This window comes from Hyperolius riggenbachi, chromosome 3 (assembly GCF_040937935.1).
Source record: "Hyperolius riggenbachi isolate aHypRig1 chromosome 3, aHypRig1.pri, whole genome shotgun sequence".
Taxonomy (NCBI): Eukaryota; Metazoa; Chordata; class Amphibia; order Anura; family Hyperoliidae; genus Hyperolius; species Hyperolius riggenbachi.
This window is the reverse complement of record NC_090648.1, coordinates 352,680,861-352,698,776: the sequence shown is the minus strand read 5'-3', so window position 1 is coordinate 352,698,776 and position 17,916 is coordinate 352,680,861.

Genomic DNA, 17,916 nt, shown 5'->3' with positions numbered 1-17,916 from the left:
AGGAGTTCTTTGAATAGGCCTCAACAGAACGGAATTTCGCCATGCCAATAAAAAAGTTGTAAGACCTGCAGACACATCTACTTCACTGACAGGATATCAATACCAGGTACACAACAGGAATACAGGGTAAAAGGCACCTTTTCCTGTGATTCTATTAATCTGGTATACCTGATCATGTAAGCAAAATGCTCCAAAGGAACTTACATGGGAGAAACTGGATAAACTCTGCATAAATGTACGAATGGACACAGGTACACTATTAACAATGCCAAATCTAAACTCCCAGTCCCCACTCACTTTCGTTCCCATGGACACAGCATAAATGATCTTTGGGTTACTGCCCTGCAGGGTGGCTTTACATCACAAAATGAGAGAATAATAGCAGAGACAAAATGTATACATTAAATATAATAGGGTAACCGTGCACTCCTCAATTTACAACCAGAGTGGCAAAAGGCCCCCCGGCCAACACCGTAATATTATTCTGGATCGCTTCCTGCGAAAAAGTGTGTGCCACACTCGCAAATATGTAAATGGTGAACAAGCAGAGCGCTCAACAGATCACAGTTTCACTATAGAAATGAATAACGTTAACATGAGAGGATGCACGTTTGCATTCAATGTCCCATTATAATCAATCTGAAATGTTGTCCTTAAACAGAAGTCCACATTTAATTCCAGCACAACTCCTCCACTCAATGCTGTTTCAACATAAGGTCTTCATAAGCTTGCATGAGGCTAAAATGTAGTAACACTATACGCTCACTGGACAGAAAGGCCAACCCTGTTAGATCAGCAAACAGCGTTTTTGGCCTTGCCAGTAACTCTCCTGTATATGTCCCACCAGGCTTCTCAGGAATCCCAGATGCGGGCACCGATCCGTAACAGACCAGCAATTCAGCGTATTTCTATGTCAGCAATTCCAGTTCTCACCAAGTAATAATCCTAAGGCTCAAACAAAGTTGTCCATAGCGTAATTCCGTTTTATTAATATCACATATAAAAAGTAGTGCACTTACAATTTGCTGAATAAAAATGTGCCTAAGGAGCCGGTGAGAAGCTGGAGGATCCTGAGAGTTAATTTTATATGCGCATTTTTAAGCACCTTCACAGAGGTGCTTAACTTGAATCCTTGTGCAGATCGCTTGATACTCCTCCCTGTATTGCCTGATGAAGCGGGATTGAGCCTGCGAAACGCGTTGCAAACATTTTTGGGGGAGTTTCTAATAAATGTGTTTGACTGTCTGAATCGCAGTCGTTGTCGTGTCTGCTTGAGGGAGGTAAGACCACCACTTCCTCCTTCATTTTTGCCATTTGAGTTGGTTTTTAAGCTCATTTTATCTAATTTTATACTTTTGGCGTCTCTGTTCATTGTATATAAATTGGTATAAAAAAAAAAAGGAGAAAGAAGGAGGAGCGCTCCTAGTGTGACATCGCTTTATTAAGACAATTGCGCAAATAAAAATTCACTTACTGGATGTAAGTTGAATGCAAACATGTAAAATCCTTAAAATCCTTCCTTGGCGGTTGCACCTCAAACTACCGTGGCCATCGGAGTCGAAAGGATCTGGTGGCTGCGTTATTACGCGTTTCGGCGTTCCACGCCTTCGTCAGACTGACGAAGGCGTGGAACGCCGAAACGCGTAATAACGCATAAATCTTTTTCAGCGCAGACTAACTGCATCCATTCTGCTTGCAGCTAACTCTTGAACTAAGAATTTACGATGCCCGTGTGCCAGGCAAAGTCTCAGTCATGTGAGGATTGAATAAACCAATGGTCTTATTTGTTTGTCATAAATAAGTTAACATCCTCTCAATACCCTATTTGGATGTTTTGTTTTAATGAAGGCATCGTAATGACATGTATTTACGGTATGTTTCCTAAAAAAAATCCATGTATCCCCTTTTGATGTTGCATGTATATAGCGGTCTGTTCTCACATCTTGTAAGCATACAAGATTTAGTCTGATGAAGACCCAATAGCCGAAAGCTTACTCTTATTTATTTTTAAGTTAGCCAATAAATTATATCATCCAGATTTAAAACTTCTTGCTTTAATTGATGGCTAACACCGTATAATACTCTACTTGAATCTCACTGTGCCTGTGAAAATGATATGCCCCACATTAGTACTTTTTTTTTGTGGTTGTACATTTTCATAGAGTAACATGCATTTTAAATTACCGTACTTTGCTCCTTTCCCTTTAGAGTATGTAGTATTAAGTTGACAGCTCTGACCTTCTTACCAACAGGTTTTGGACTAGTTTGTCTCATGGGGATTCTCAAGATTTCCTTTATTTTCAAAAGCACTTCCTGAAAGGCAGTAGCGCAGTCCAGCTGTCAGAATAGTGGCTAGTGAGTAGGCAAGCTGGCAAGGCTTCTTTGTATATGTCCTTTCCAGAAAGCGATTTTGTAAAAAAATAAAGGAAACTTCGAGACTTCCCCTAGAAGGAGATGAGCTAGTTGAAACCTGTGAAGACATTTACAACTGTTAAGATGGTCAACATTTTCAATCAAATTATTCAGCTTGCATTGCATGAAAAACAGAGAAGCTTATGGGCCCTGATTGATCGCATTATCAATTATTTCCTTTACCGGTTCATTACCACAGTAAGTATAATCCACACCTCATCTGTGGCTCTCTACCATGGTCCCGAGCCGATTGTTGTTCCAGGAGGAAGTGAACTCGGCTGTCATGTGACAGCCGAGCTTCCTCCTATTGGTCAGGAGCCATTTTCACTGACTCTTGACCTCCTGATCACCATGAGCCAATCACAGTAAACGAGAAGTGAAAGCATAAAAAAAAGCCTCTGGACCAGAGACACCTGTCCCTAAGGAGTTAAAGAAATCATTGTTCCACTTGGTGGATTTTTTCATAAATATGATAACCGGTGGATTGATTAAATACAATCTTTTCTTTTAATCTTTTCAATCTGAAGGATTTTATCGAATATATGATGTTTTGCCAAAAATTGTACCTTAGATGGGCACCTTTAGAGATCAATAATACGGTACTTACTGCAAGTGATTGCTAAATAAGGGTAAAAAACATCTACAATGCATCTTGCTCTGAGACAAAAGTAGATGTTATAGGCACATTTTTAGGGTAGGACAAATGAACCATTTAAATCACCTCCCGATCCAGTGGTGCTGAGACAAAACTTCAACAAATGGAATCCGCACTCTTGTTCCAGGAGAATAGTCCACTTTTATTGATGGACAGAGTAGCAAAACATAAAAATTAGCTAATACGTTTCAGACTGGGCTTATGGCAAAGGATGTGCAGTCCGAAACATATTAGCCAATTCTTATCTTTTGCTACTCTGTTTGTGCCTCAATAAAAGTGGATGTTTCTCCTGCCACAAAAGTGCAGATTCTATTCTACATGAGCACTATTTATTTTACAGTTTACTTTAATCTTTTGGGCTATTCTTTTTGCGTATGTGTGTCTTCCTGAATAAAAAAGTAGGAAAGTTATCTGTGTGACAGCAGGGCCAGTTCAAGCCGCAATGGGGCCCTAGGGCAAAAATACCCTGAGGGGCCCCCCTCCAGCATATTCACCCCAGGACACCTGAGCCTGTTGCTGTCCCCCCCCCCCCATCACCCCCATTCAACTTTACTGTGTCCCCCTGTGCCCCTGCACTGTTTGTGTCAGAATAGCAACTCACCTATCCCAGAGCGCTGCTCCATCCATGCTTCATCCATGCTGTCTTCATCCCCACTGGCTGCCTCTTCTCCATGACCAGTCATTACGCAATAACAAGCACAGAGTCATGGAGAAGAGGCGGCCAGTGTGGATGGAGACAGGGAGCATGTCATCTGACAAAAACAGTGCAGGGGCCTGAGGGGACACAAGTCAAGGAGATCTGGGGGCCCTGCAGTACTCAGGGGCTCTGGGGCGATTGCTTCTTTGCCACTATGGTAGCGCCGGCCCTGTGTGACAGATTGTGACACATGCACTGATTGCCTGCAGAGAATCCTTGCCTCATGTTTCCAGATCCCTCTAATCTTGAAGTTGTTGCCCAGGACATGACTTGTAATTGTAATTGCAAATGGGTGCTGCAAGCACTAGCTGTACAGTGAAAAAAGAAGGTATATGAGTTTTTCACACGTATGATATTACTTTACATCCCCAAAAGTGGGAATCATAAGGTACATGACTGGAAGCTTCTCTGAGCTAGGTGCCTTGGTGATTTGCACTTTGATAAGAGTGATAATATCCCTGGCGAACTGCAGGTCCTCGTCAGCCAGGATGGTCAGCATGTTGATGTGCGGCTTGCAGTTGAACGGCAGGTCTTCCAGGGACGATTAGTACTCCTGCCACGCGTCCTTCCGATCCTCATTTGACTTCATCCTGTCAGAGCGCTGAGACGGCGGCGGGTGTGACGGCAGGAGAGCTACTGGCACACCCTGCAGGCTCCTCTCCACATACTGCAACAACGGTAGTCTGCTCCCCCCTCTCTCTCCGCTCCCACAAGGACTGTGCTGACCAGCGAAATGCAAGTGGAAAAAAACTACAGTATATGGGTAATAAATAGATAAGACTGTATGTTTTGCCATACTGTGCTTCCACTTTAAGAGAGAAAAAAAAAGTCAGTCCACCAAAAGCACTAGTGGTCGATGGCAAGTTGTTTGTGATGCCCTACCCAATAATGTTGTTTATAGTCCTTGCCAACTATTACATTATCACCATTGCTTGCCATTTCTTAGATTTTCTAGGAGAGTGCAACTGCCATAAATGAGCAACACCAATAATCATCTCACATTTGCACAAAAAAAAATCAAAAAAAAAACAAAACGCATCATACCAACAGTGAAACATGGTGGTGGTTGTACGATAGTCTGGATATGCTTTGCTACCTTAGGATTTGAAACAATTCATGTTATTATAGAAACCATTCATTCCTCACTTTACCATTCACCTGTCTATAAGCTGAAGCTGAAACATAATTCAGTTATGCAGCAAAACGATAAACTAAAAAAAAATCAAAAGCAAATGTATATTTTTGTATGGCTGAAGAGAATGAAAATTAAACGTATGAATGGGCCTAGCCAGAGTCCCTGACTTATAACAATCCTGATGTGAACTTGGGCAATATAAGTTGAACATGATGATACTATATATAATCCGTGGCCAGATGTGCTGCTTAGCTGTCTACAGAGCAGCTCACCCAGTCCTATGCAGCAGCTGCTTTGTCATGTCTGTATTTTTGCTGTGACAATAAATGTAATTGAGCTTTGATTACTTATTGTCGTGCCAACCTTTTTTTGCCTTTACTGGACTTATGGCCCACCACAGTACCAAGTTTCAGGTCATAGCACACACTTTTAAAAAAATCTGTCAGTTTGGAGCATTCTCATGTAAATTAACTTCATTAGTACAGTAAAAACACGATTTGAAAAATCCCATTAACTCACACAAAAATGCAAGATTGCAGAGGACAAAGGACAAGACCTGAGAATCACAGAACACAAAATTGGATGTGTGTGTGAAAATTTGGGAAATCGCATGCAGAATTTGCATTGATAAGTGTGAAACAGGAACTGTAAGCAAAGTAAATACATATAGGCACTTAAACATAACTAGGCAGAGTTACCTGGCTTCTGTGCTGGCTAGTCTGGCTTTATGCTGGGTGGGCTGGGCTGCCGCCAAGTTATCTGGCAGTTTCTCCATAGCATTTCCCTCCCATGCCGCCACAGGCCTTCCATTGAGGCACCACAACTCCCAGCCAACTCCTAGCATGCCCCCATAGAAGAACCACAGTCCCCTGCATGCCCCCATAAAGGCATCACAGCACGCAGCATGGCACTACAGTACCCAACATGCCCCTATAGAGGCATCGCAGTGCCCAGCATGACACCACAACACCCAGTTTGCCCACATAGAGGCACCACAGCACCCAACATACACCTGATTGATGCACCACAGCTCCCAGCATGCTCACCATTGAGGCACCACAGCTGACCCTGCCTTGGGGACATCCGGGGCACCCCAGAATAGATCCCGGGCACGTGCCACTGATCTTTGGGTCTAGCGACACCTCTGTTATTAAGTGTTTTCCAATTGTAAAACCTTTCCCCTCCCTAATTTACATTCTTAAATTTATCACAGATGGCAACATCTTTAGTACTGGAAAGTGATCTCTGTGGAATGTTCGTTTAATGAGAGTTCTAAAGCCAGTACAAAACAGCTGGGCTCCCAGAATGCTTTGGGGGAGGGAAATTCCAGATAATAAACAGCCTAGGATAAGCCTCCGTGGGTGGGTGTGTCTGCATGCCAATATACAGCAATATATAGCTATATGAAGTGTTTCTGATGCTAAAACTAGGATATTTAACGTAAGTGAGGGTATCCTGAATAATTAACTGCATTATATGTCGTTACAGTTCCTCTTGAATGCTGCCTAATGGTGACATTATATAGTGAGCTCCTTTGGAAACGAGGACAGAAGCCTCTGCAATTTGCTAAACAGTATGCTGATGTTGAGCCAAGCAGTGTGCAATATGTTAATGTTATTTACATCATTAAGATATGTTTAGTGAGCACCAATATATATTTAACCTAGACCATTGGCTCAACAATACAATATATTTCACTGCCTTAGCCTCTGACGGTACATTTTTAAAAGGGAAAACTGTGCCATTCCAGCCAGATCTGGGAGGAGAGCTTTTCCCAGGGGAGTGCAGGACTGGAGAGGAAGCCTGATTTCTCTGCTATAATTAACTTGCTGGCTAAACGTGGGAGCTGTGAAGACACCTCCGAGGTCGGGTGACAGTACAATACTCATCCATATGCAGCAAGATTCACACTGCTTACATCTCCTCCTCACTGCTTGCCTGCACTAAGCATCCTGCACTCAGGGGAAGTGCATTCCACTTCCATACAATAGTATGTGGAAACAATGTTAAGCAAATCATTTTTGCTCTCTGTAGAATAACACAGCATGAAGTGGTATACTGTGTGGGATGCAGCCATCTTCTTACAAATAGAAAGACATTCCTTTGCCAGCTCTGATCAAGGTCATAACAACAGGAAGGCTATTGTTCCTCATAGGCTGTGTATGTTTCATCCTACAGATTACATATCCCTGTTTGCCTCTTCCTATTGTCTGTGCCAACAATGGCTTCTGAAGACGGTCATCGGGGATATATTTTAGAATACCACCTTTGCTTGAAAATCATTTTGTAATTCAGGCCCTGTTCATAGTGCTCAGTTGTGCTGTCGAATAATTCTGCATGTCAACTCGCTGCCTATACTATTCTATGGACTTGTTGACAGTACCGCCTTGTAACTGATTGCGTAATTCTAACTGGCTGAAGTTTTGTATTAACGTCTATGTCCAGTCACTGCAGATCACACTCATAACGCGTGCATTATGCAACTGACCACTGTGAACCTAGCCGGAATGTGTAGGCTAGGTTCACAAAGGAGAAGCGTGTTGTGTTGCTTCATAACGTGGATAAAATGCAACGCAAAGTAGCAAGTAATGTGGTTGTGGTGGCATGTGAAGTAACGGAGGCATTAGAATCAAAATTGCATCATAGATGTGCGTTGTTTGTGTTGCACATCTGAGCGTATAAAGCTCTGCCTTTTTTTAAAAACAGATTTGCGCATGTGCAATGCCAATAACGTAGCATGACACAATGCAAAAATTCAAACATGCAAGCGTCATCATAGACTAACATTGAGCTCGTTAATAATAGAGCAGAGTCTGCATTATTTTTATGTACCCCATTGACATGCATCGCACTGCATGCACTGTGAACGTCGCACTTACTTTTCATTACTGAGCACTGTGAAGGTAGCCTTAGGACCTGAGCCCACTGATGCAGTCGTGTCCGCTTTTCAGTTACACATCAATGTTACAGATACTGAAAAGCGGACACAACTTCGTTAGTGAGCTCAGGCCCTTAGGGTCCTTTTACACTATTTCAGTTGCTCTCAGTTATAACTGAAAGGACTTGAAAGAAAAGAAAATTGAGAGCCTGGATAGTGCAGCATGTCAAGACAGTCAGTTTAAATGCTATATATATGAGATTATACTCATAAGGTTGGGTTACCACTGGTAACCACTGAGATGACAGGTGGGGAGATTAGAACTAGTGTTGGGCGAAGATCTAGATGTTCGGGTTCGGGCCGAACAGGCCGAACATGGCCGCGATGTTCGGGTGTTCGACCCGAACTCCGAACATAATGGAAGTCAATGGGGACCCGAACTTTTGTGCTTTGTAAAGCCTCCTTACATGCTACATACCCCAAATTTACAGGGTATGTGCACCTTGGGAGTGGGTACAAGAGGAAAAAAAAATTAGCAAAAAGAGCTTATAGTTTTTGAGAAAATCGATTTTAAAGTTTCAAAGGGAAAACTGTCTTTTAAATGCGGGAAATGTCTGTTTTCTTTGCACAGGTAACATGCTTTTTGTCGGCATGCAGTCATAAATGTAATACATATAAGAGGTTCCAGGAAAAGGGACCGGTAACGCTAACCCAGCAGCAGCACACGTGATGGAACAGGAGGAGGGTGGCGCAGGAGGAGAAGGCCACGCTTTGTGAGACACAACAACCCAGGCCTTGCATGAGGACAAGAAGCGTGCGGATAGCATGCTTTGTACCGCCATGCAGTCATAAATGTAATAAAGATAAGTGGTTCAATAAACAGGGACCACGCGGCAACGCTAACCCAGCAGCAGCAGACGTGATGGAACAGGAGGAGGCGCAGGAGGAGAAGGCCACGCTTTGTGAGACACAACAACCCAGGCCTTGCATGAGGTACCGCCATGCAGTCATAAATGTAATAAAGATAAGTGGTTCAATAAACAGGGACCACGCGGCAATGCTAACCCAGCAGCAGCAGACGTGATGGAACAGGAGGAGGCGCAGGAGGAGAAGGCCACGCTTTGTGAGACACAACAACCCAGGCCTTGCATGAGGTACCGCCATGCAGTCATAAATGTAATAAAGATAAGTGGTTCAATAAACAGGGACCACGCGGCAACGCTAACCCAGCAGCAGCAGACGTGATGGAACAGGAGGAGGCGCAGGAGGAGAAGGCCACGCTTTGTGAGACACAACAACCCAGGCCTTGCATGAGGACAAGAAGCGTGCGGATAGCATGCTTTGTACCGCCATGCAGTCATAAATGTAATAAAGATAAATGGTTCAATAAACAGGGACCACGCGGCAACGCTAACCCAGCAGCAGCAGACGTGATGGAACAGGAGGAGGCGCAGGAGGAGAAGGCCACGCTTTGTGAGACACAACAACCCAGGCCTTGCATGAGGACAAGAAGCATGCGGATAGCATGCTTTGTACCGCCATGCAGTCATAAATGTAATAAAGATAAGAGGTTCCATAAACAGGGACCGGCAACGCTAACCCAGCAGCAGCAGCAGCACACGTGATGGAACAGGAGCAGGCGCAGGAGGAGAAGGCCATGCTTTTTGAGACACAACAACCCAGGCCTTGCATGAGGACAAAAAGCGTGCGGATAGCATGCTTTGTACCGCCATGCAGTCATAAATGTAATAAAGATAAGTGGTTCAATAAACAGGGACCACGCGGCAACGCTAACCCAGCAGCAGCAGACGTGATGGAACAGGAGGAGGCGCAGGAGGAGAAGGCCATGCTTTTTGAGACACAACAACCCAGGCCTTGCATGAGGACAAGAAGCGTGCGGATATAGCAGCAATGCTTTTTGCCGCCATGCAGTCATAAATGTAATACAGATGAGAGGTTCAATAAACAGGGACCGGAAACGCTACACCATCCCAGATGTTCATTGGTCATGTTACTTGGTTGGGGTCCTGGAGTGTTGCGTAGTCATTTCCAATCCAGGATTGATTCATTTTAATTTGAGTCAGACGGTCTGCATTTTCTGTGGAGAGGCGGATACGCCGATCTGTGACGATGCCTCCGGCAGCACTGAAACAGCGTTCCGACATAACGCTGGCTGCCGGGCAAGCCAGCACCTCTATTGCGTACATTGCCAGTTCGTGCCAGGTGTCTAGCTTCGATACCCAATAGTTGAAGGGTGCAGATGGATTGTTCGACACAGCTACGTCATCTGACATGTAGTCCTTGACCATCTTCTCCAGGCGATCGGTGTTGGAGGTGGATCTGCACGCTTGCTGTTCAGTGGGCTGCTGCTGCATGGGTGTCAGAAAATTTTCCCACTCCAAGGACACTGCCGATACCATTCCCTTTTGGGCACTAGCTGCGGCTTGCGTTGTTTGCTGCCCTCCTGGTCGTCCTGGGTTTGCCGAAGTCAGTCTGTCGGCGTACAACTGGCTAGAGGAGGGGGAGGATGTCAATCTCCTCTCTAAAGTCTCCACAAGGGCCTGCTGGTATTCTTCCATTTTGACCTGTCTGACTCTTTCTTCAAGCAGTTTTGGAACATTGTGTTTGTACCGTGGATCCAGAAGGGTATAAACCCAGTAATTGGTGTTGTCCAGAATGCGCACAATGCGTGGGTCGCGTTCAATGCAGTCTAGCATGAATTGAGCCATGTGTGCCAGAGTCCTACCAGAATCCTCATCATCCTCTTGTAAGCGTTGTGATAGTTGTTGTGATGCATCATAGTCGTCACCTTCCTCCTGGTCTGCTTCTGCTGACCATTCGCGCTGAATTGTGGAAGTCCAACGTGCACCGCTCTGGCCCTCGTCAGTGGTGGCATGAAATTCCTGCTCCAACTCCAGCTGTTCCTCCTCCTCTTCTTCGTCATAGCTGCTGGGGCCAGCGTTCCCTGAGGCGGATGGCCTGATGTTGGTACCATCACGCTGATCGTTTTCTCCTTCAGATTCCCCCAGTTGCATCATGACAGCTGTTTCCTTGATTTTCAACATTGACCTCTTCAGTAAACACAGCAGTGGTATGGTAATGCTGACTGAAGAGTTGTCACTGCTCACAAGCAACGTGGATTGCTCAAAATTTTGGAGGACTTGGCAGAGGTCCAACATGTTGGCCCAATCGGATCCACAGAAGCTTGGCAGCTGTCCGGATGCGCCTCGGTACTGCGCCGTCAAGTACTGGACCACTGCACTCTTCTGCTCACAAAAGCGTGCTAGCATGTGCAGCGTAGAATTCCAGTGCGTAGGGACATCACACAGCAAGCGATGGTGGGGGAGATTGAAGCGCTCCTGCATCTTGGCGAGTGCCCCCGAAGCGGTACTGGAATTTCTACAATGTTTGGCCACTCGACGCACCTTCAACAGAAGATCGGCCACGCCTGGGTATGTCCTCAGGAACCGCTGAACTACTAGGTTCATCACGTGCGCCAGGCAAGGGATGTGTGTCAGCTTAGCCAACCTTAAAGCGCGAATGAGATTACTCCCATTATCACACACAACCATGCCCGGTTTCAGGTCCAGCGGTGCCAGCCACAAATCCGTCTGTTTCTTTATTCCCTTCCAAATTTCCTCCCCTGTGTGCTGCTTATCCCCAAGGCAGATCAGCTTCAGCAACGCTTGCTGACGCATGCCAACAGCTGTGCTGCACTGCTTCCACGATCCTACTGCTGCTGGATTAGCGTTTCCGGATGAGGTACAGCTTTGAGATGCGTTGGAGGAGAAGGCGTCAGAAAGGTAGGTGCTGCTGTTGTTATCCAGTGGGAGGGACGGCGGTGCAGCTGTTTGCGGCGTGGGCAACACCCGTGCCGTAGCAGGTGAGGAATCGCTGCCAGGCTCCACAAGGTTCACCCAGTGCGCGGTAAGGGAGATGTATCGACCCTGTCCGAACGCACTCGTCCAAGTGTCAGTGGTGAGGTGAACCTTGCAGGCAATGGCATTCTTCAAGCTTCGGGTTATTTTGCTGACCACGTGCTCATGCAACTCAGGCACTGCAGAGCGCGCAAAGTGGTAGCGGCTGGGAACCACGTAACGTGGGATGGCCACTGACATCATGCCCTTGAAGCTGTTTGTCTCCACCACTCGATATGGCAGCATTTCGCAGGCCAGAAGCTTGGCTATGCTGGCTGTTACTGCCACGGCCCGGGGGTCATTTGCTGGCAATTTCCTCTTGCGCTCAAACATCTCCGACACAGACAACTGAACCGTAGCGCTGCACACGGAAGGGCTGTTGGTTGTTGTGTTTGATGAACACTGGGAGACCTCAAGAGCACTACTCCGGAAAGTGACAGTGTCAGCGTCGTCTGATGTTTGTGAATGTTGTGAACCACGCAATGGCTGGGCTACTGCTGCTGCTGAGGCGGGTCTGGTGGTGAGTCTGGTGAACCCAAGGGAGGCAGTGTTGCTGGTACCCTGTCCTGCCGCGTTTGCCCACAGAGTGGGATGTTTGGATAGCAAGTGGCGGCTCATGCTGGTGGTGGAGAGGTTGTTAATACTTTTCCCCCTGCTCAGGCGGGTCTTGCACACCTTGCAAATCGCCATGGTAACATCCTCAGTGCAGTCTTCAAAGAAAGCCCAGACTTTGGAGCACCTGCCTCCTTGCTGGCGATTTCTGTTTGCTCCTCTTTTGCCTCTCACTTGAACTTCCACGCTTGTGGTGCCTGAAATTGCGCGCCGCCTACCTTGTGGCACAAGGCGAACTCGTGCAGCAGTGGGTTCTTCAACAGACTCATCTGTGCTGCTGCTACGACGGCGATGTTCTCGTTCACAAACAAAATCTGGGTCTATGTCCACATTGTCCATACCCTCCTCTTCCATCTCCTCAAACTCGTCATATGTCATTGTGGGGGGCCGCCGCCGTGGAGTAGAGCTCCCCAGAACAACCTCTGCGCAGCTCACTCCAACGTCGTCTTCCAGATCTTGTCGGCCGACCTCCTGCAATTGCAACCCCTCCTGCCCAACTTGCTCTGGGATTTGGGTTTCCGAGTCCTCCTCGGACTCGCCTTGTATTTCAGTGCGCGGTGCATTTCCCACAGTTAAAGGGAAGGTTCACGCAGGAGCTGTAAAAAATAGAAATCAAAATCCACTTACCTGGGGCTTCCTCCAGCCCGTGGCAGGCAGGAGGTGCCCTCGCCGCCGCTCCGCAGGCTCCCGGTGGTCTCCGGTGGTGATCCCGACCTGGCCAGGTCGGGCTGCCAGGTCGGGCTGCTCCTGCGCTCCAAGTTGCGTGTCACTTGTGCGCGCTGACGTCATCCGACGTCCTCCGGGCTGTACTGCGCAGGCGCAGAAGTTCTGCGCCTGCGCAGTACAGCCCGGAGGACGTCGGATGACGTCAGCGCGCACAAGTGACACGCAACTTGGAGCGCAGGAGCAGCCCGACCTGGCAGCCGGCCTGGCCAGGTCGGGATCACCACCGGAGACCACCGGGAGCCTGCGGAGCGGCGGCGAGGGCACCTCCTGCCTGCCACGGGCTGGAGGAAGCCCCAGGTAAGTGGATTTTGATTTCTATTTTTTACAGCTCCTGCGTGAACCTTCCCTTTAATGGTTGTGAATCCGGGCACAACATTTCTGGCTGTTCCTCCATTGACCTTTGAAAGGTGGAAGTTTGTTGGGCTGGGAATAGCTCCTGCGAATACCCCATTGTGTCCTGAGGTAATTCATCGGACTGGTTATCTGGCAGTTGTGTGCGTGGTGTCGCTGCCGGTTGTGTCAGCTTTGTGCCCACTGGCTCCTTGTAACTGGCTGAGGACTCGGACCTCGTGCGTGATGTGCTGGTGCTGCTTAACCCACTGCTGGACGCTTGAGAGGTCATCCAAGTAATTATCTGGTCCTGTTCTTTTGGATTTGTGAGGGTTGTTGTCCTGGACAACATGGGCGGTATTGAGTGGGTTTTCTTGGGTGCTCCCCTGTGGCCTGTACGTGAACCGTCAGGGGAAACACCTCTTCCCTTGCCCCTTCCTCTTTCACCGGATTTCTTCCTCATTTCACTTATCCTTACAGTACACGCTGACTGGCAGCAGTACAGTGGCAGTACAGAAATGCTATACAGTACCACTATTCCCAGCAGCGACACAGAGCACAATGCTATACAGTGGCGGGTGAGCGGTGTACCACTATTCCCAGCAGCGACACAGAGCACAATGCTATACAGTGGCGGGTGAGCGGTGTACTACTGTTCCCAGGCCCAGCAGACACAGAGTGGAAGTAAACACAATGCTATATAGTCTGGCTGAGCGGTGTACACAGAGTGGCAGTGCACACAATGCTATATAGTCTGGCTGAGCGGTGTACACAGAGTGGCAGTACACACAATGCTATATAGTCTGGCTGAGCGGTGTACACAGAGTGGCAGTACACACAATGCTATATAGTCTGGCTGAGCGGTGTACACAGAGTGGCAGTACACACAATGCTATATAGTCTGGCTGAGCGGTGTACACAGAGTGGCAGTACACACAATGATATATAGTCTGGCTGAGCCGTGTACACAGAGCGTAGTACACACAATGCTATATAGTCTGGCTGAGCCGTGTACACAGAGTGTCAGTAAACAATGCTATATATAGCGTGGCTGAGCGAGGTACACAGTGGCAGTACACACAATGCTATATAGTCAGGCTGAGCGGTGTACACAGAGTGTCAGTAAACAATGGTATATAGTCTGGCTGAGCGGTGTACACAGAGTGTCAGTAAACAATGGTATATAGTCTGGCTGAGCGGTGTACACAGAGTGGCAGTAAACAATGGTATATAGTCTGGCTGAGTGGTGTACACAGAGTGGCAGTACACACAATGCTATATAGTCTGGCTGAGCGGTGTACACAGAGTGGCAGTACACACAATGCTATATAGTCTGGCTGAGCGGTGTACACAGAGTGGCAGTACACACAATGCTATATAGTCTGGCTGAGCGGTGTACACAGAGTGGCAGTACACACAATGATATATAGTCTGGCTGAGCCGTGTACACAGAGTGTCAGTAAACAATGCTATATATAGCGTGGCTGAGCGAGGTACACAGTGGCAGTACACACAATGCTATATAGTCAGTCTGAGCCGTGTACACAGAGTGTCAGTAAACAATGGTATATAGTCTGGCTGAGCGGTGTACACAGAGTGTCAGTAAACAATGGTATATAGTCTGGCTGAGCGGTGTACACAGAGTGGCAGTAAACACAATGCTATATATAGCGTGGCTGAGCGAGGTGCACAGTGGCAGTACACACAATGCTATATAGTCAGGCTAAGCCGTGTACACAGAGTGTCAGAAAACACAATGCTATATATAGCGTGGCTGAGCGAGGTGCACAGTGGCAGTACACACAATGCTATATAGTCAGGCTGAGCCGTGTACACAGAGTGTCAGTAAACAATGGTATATAGTCTGGCTGAGCGGTGTACACAGAGTGTCAGTAAACAATGGTATATAGTCTGGCTGAGCGGTGTACACAGAGTGGCAGTAAACACAATGCTATATATAGCGTGGCTGAGCGAGGTGCACAGTGGCAGTACACACAATGCTATATAGTCAGGCTAAGCCGTGTACACAGAGTGTCAGAAAACACAATGCTATATATAGCGTGGCTGAGCGAGGTGCACAGTGGCAGCACACACAATGCTATATAGTCAGGCTGAGCCGTGTACACAGAGTGTCAGTAAACAATGGTATATAGTCTGGCTGAGCGGTGTACACAGAGTGTCAGTAAACAATGGTATATAGTCTGGCTGAGTGGTGTACACAGAGTGGCAGTAAACACAATGCTATATATAGCGTGGCTGAGCGAGGTGCACAGTGGCAGTACACACAATGCTATATAGTCAGGCTAAGCCGTGTACACAGAGTGTCAGAAAACACAATGCTATATATAGCGTGGCTGAGCGAGGTGCACAGTGGCAGTACACACAATGCTATATAGTCAGGCTAAGCCGTGTACACAGAGTGTCAGAAAACACAATGCTATATATAGCGTGGCTGAGCGAGGTGCACAGTGGCAGTACACACAATGCTATATAGCCAGGCTAAGCCGTGTACACAGAGTGTCAGAAAACACAATGCTATATATAGCGTGGCTGAGCGAGGTACACAGTGGCAGTAAACAATGCTATATATATAGTGTGGCTGAGCGAGCGGTGTACTACTGTTCCCAGCAGCGACACACAATGACTGGGGGGGACCCTGGCTAGCGTGGCTGGAGAGCGAACTACCCTGCCTGCCTACCCAAAGCTAAACCCACAGAGAAATGGCGGAGATATGACGTGGTTTGGGTATTTATTTACCCGAACCACGTGACCGTTCGGCCAATCAGAGCGCGTTCGGGCCCGAACCACGTGACCCGTTCGGCCAATCACAGCGCTAGCCGAACGTTCGGGGAACGTTCGGCCATGCGCTCTTAGTTCGGCCATGTGGCCGAACGGTTTGGCCGAGCACCGTCAGGTGTTCGGCCGAACTCGAACATCACCCGAACAGGGTGATGTTCTGCAGAACCCGAACAGTGGCGAACACTGTTCGCCCAACACTAATTAGAACTGACCCCACTCACTCATGTTAAGAATGCAGCTCTCTGTAGAAATAGAAAATGGGTAACACCCCTCCACCCAGGGTGGACTCACGAATTGAACAATTTTGAAACAGAGGCGCCAGCTCGGGGTAGAATCATTAAAATCATTTAAAATAGGGAGGTAGTGGTGGACTTACCTCCCCAATGTAGACTCGACAGTTTATATTCACTGGAAAATATTTTGTTTTATTCAAAATACTCCACAAGTGTACTTTCGAATAAAGAAATTATTTTAAAATGGCTTTTAATGATCTTACCCTGAGCTAGCGCCTCGGTTTCAAAATTGTTCAATAACTGAAAAGACAACTGATTTTCAAAGTAATGCCCATGTTTCCCAATGGCTCAGTTCCCACTATACCCTGTACACATTTTAACTAAAAGCTTTTTTTCACAATGCACTGCTATGGAAAGTTAACCTCTTGCCGACCGCGTCACGCCGACGGGCGTGGCTGCGTCGGCAGCCCCAGGATCGCCTAACGCCGATTGGCGTAAGGTCCTGGGGCTCTGTTTTGCAGGAGATCGTGCGCTTCTCCTGCTTGGGGGGCGGAGCTCCGCCCCGTCTTCAGTCTCCGAGAGGCTATTGCCGCTCGGGAGGCTGTTAGACGGCGTGATTGCCGTCTATTTATATGGTGCAGCGCTGCGATCAGCAGCAGCGCTGCACTGGGCTGTCTCCCTGGGGGACAAGAGAGCGATCGGCTCTCATAGGGTGAAGCCTATGAGAGCTGATCGCCATTTTGGCTGGCTGGGGGGAGGGAGGGAAGGGGTTTAAAGGAACAGTTTTTTTTTTTTTAAACACAAACAAAAATATTTACTAAAAAAAAAATAAACATGGGGGGAGCAATCAGACCCCACGAACAGAGAGCTCTGTTGGTGGGGAGAAAAGGGGGGGGGGGGGGGATCACTTTTGTGCTATGTTGTGGGGCCCTGCAGCTTGGCCTTAAAGCTGCAGTGGCCTTTTTTTTTTTACTAAAAATGGCCTGGTCACTAGGGGGGTTTAGCCCTGCAGTCCTCAAGAGGTTAAAATGCCTCAGTTTTTCAGAGTTTAGTGTAAAAAAGGCCTTAGTGTTTCATATCAGCCAGCAAGGCATCTCTAAAATTGCCAGGAAAATTACATTTCTCTTTTTTGGTGCCATGTGAAAATAAAATCCGTTATTAGGAGTAGACTATGGAGTTCATGCCAGATCAGGTCATATTGGCGCTATGATCGGCAGGCCAATGTAAATTATCAGTAATCAGGTGCTCAATGTGGATAGTAGCGGTCAGATACTATGCAGGAAATAATAGTTGCAGATAGATGATTGGCTACAAATAGTGATTTTTTGGGTGTGGGATTAGTGTTAGGTATTAGTGTTAGGCAGTGAATGGGGGGGGGGTTAGTTTAAGGTAAAATATTGATCATATGAATTAGCAATATTTTTATTATTGGCACCACCCAACGTCCAGGTCACACAGTGGCGATACTACTCGTACACCAGACCTACAAACGCCCATTTCCTTGCATGGGTTATCAGCAGCA